At 40.9% G+C, this 1,653-nt stretch overlaps 1 pseudogene; it reads right to left on the reverse strand.

Moving 5' to 3' along the window:
• Nucleotides 1-171: 171 nt before the first annotated feature.
• On the reverse strand, nucleotides 172-862 carry LOC116077299 (annotated as a pseudogene).
• Between the last annotated feature and the right edge of the window lie 791 nt (nucleotides 863-1,653).

The following is a 1,653-nucleotide window of genomic DNA, read 5'->3' on the forward strand; positions in this document are numbered from 1 at the left end:
TGCCAATTTACAACCCCCAGACTGTACCAGGCAAGGTTAGTGGCTATTGAAAATACCACCAGGACAGGACTCTCTAAAGACACATTCGGTAGTGTGTTAATAACTATACAAAAAAAGTCACTGTACAGTTTAAAAACAAATCTTACACAGCCTTACATTTTATTTTTTTCTTTAAAAGGAGTGAGTTGTGTACAAGGGGGTTAAACGCTTTATAGACAAAAGAAAAACTGTACTAGAACCAACTAATTCATCATCATCTTCTTCATCTGTCTTCCTTCCTCTTCTTCCTCCTCATCTTCCTCTCCCTTCTTTTTCTTGCTTTTCTCAACCTTTACCACCCCCCTTTTCACTGCATCAGGTTTTCCTTTAGCTCTGTAAGCAGCAATATCCTTCTCATACTTCTCCTTCAGCTTGGCACCTGCCTTCTTGTAGAACTGCTTGTCATCAGCTGCTGCAGTGTTCCACATCTCTCCTAGTTTCTTTGCAACATCACCAGTGGATAAGCCAGGATGCTCATCTCTGAGTTTTGGGCAGTACTCAGAACAGAACAAGAGGAAGGCAGAAAGAGGCCTCTTGGGTGCATTGGGGTCCTTGAACTTCTTTTTGGTCTCACCTTTGGGGGGGGGATGTAGGTTTTCATTTCTCTTTCATGATGAGCCTTGTCAGCCTTTGCCATAGTTTCAATTTTCCCCTTTTCTTTAGCAGATATGGTCTTCCATCTCTCTGAGCACTTCTTGGAGAACTCTGAGAAGTTGACAGAAGCACCCGGGTGCTTCTTCTTTTGCTCCTCCTGGCAAGTTCGCACAAAGAATGCATATGAAGACATTTTGCCTCTTGGCTTCTTAGGATCTCCTTTGCCCATGTTTAGTTGATTTTTCTCTGCAAGACACAGAGTCACCCAGTGCCCATCTAGCTATTCCTTGTCCCGGTGCTGTTTCTATGGAGCTCAAATGTACTGCAATGGCTGTAGTAATCTTTAACTTTCAAAATGTTCTTATTACACACATTATTTATACTCAAGAGTACACATCTACACAAAAGTATAGAAAAGAAAATTCTTTAAATCTATGCTTCATAGAGCTTAATTGTCAGTATTTTATATGTTTATTGTAAAAGTAAGAGAGGATTTATTACCATTGTATCTGTTATCACAATCACAATACTGAATAGCTTTAACAACACAATAGTCCCTCATGTTGGTCTGTTATGGTCTCTTATGATCATACCTATCACCCCCAGTGAGAAAGCCTATCCATTAGGAGTGTGATTCAAGCAGTCGGAGGTAATGCTTCTTGAAAGAATTAAAGGAGAAGAGCCTACCTTACCTTGCTCAAGTGAATAATTGCCCATCACAGGCTATAAGAGTATTGCACAGAAGCCATGTGGGGCTGGAGTAGAATGTCAGCTACTATTTTGGCCACTGTTTTTCCCTTATTAACATTTATTTTGGCAGGGCAGTGGTGGCGTACACCTTTAATCCCAGCACTGGGGAGGCAGAGACAGGCGGATTTCTGAGTTCGAGGCTAGCCTGGTCTACAGAGTGAGTTCCAGGACAGCCAGGGCTACACAGAAAAACCCTGTTTCGAAAAACAAACAAAAAAACAAAACAAGACAAAAAAACAAACAAACAAAAAAAACCCCAACATTTATTTT

This window comes from Mastomys coucha, chromosome X, assembly GCF_008632895.1.
Source record: "Mastomys coucha isolate ucsf_1 chromosome X, UCSF_Mcou_1, whole genome shotgun sequence".
NCBI classification, from domain to species: Eukaryota; Metazoa; Chordata; class Mammalia; order Rodentia; family Muridae; genus Mastomys; species Mastomys coucha.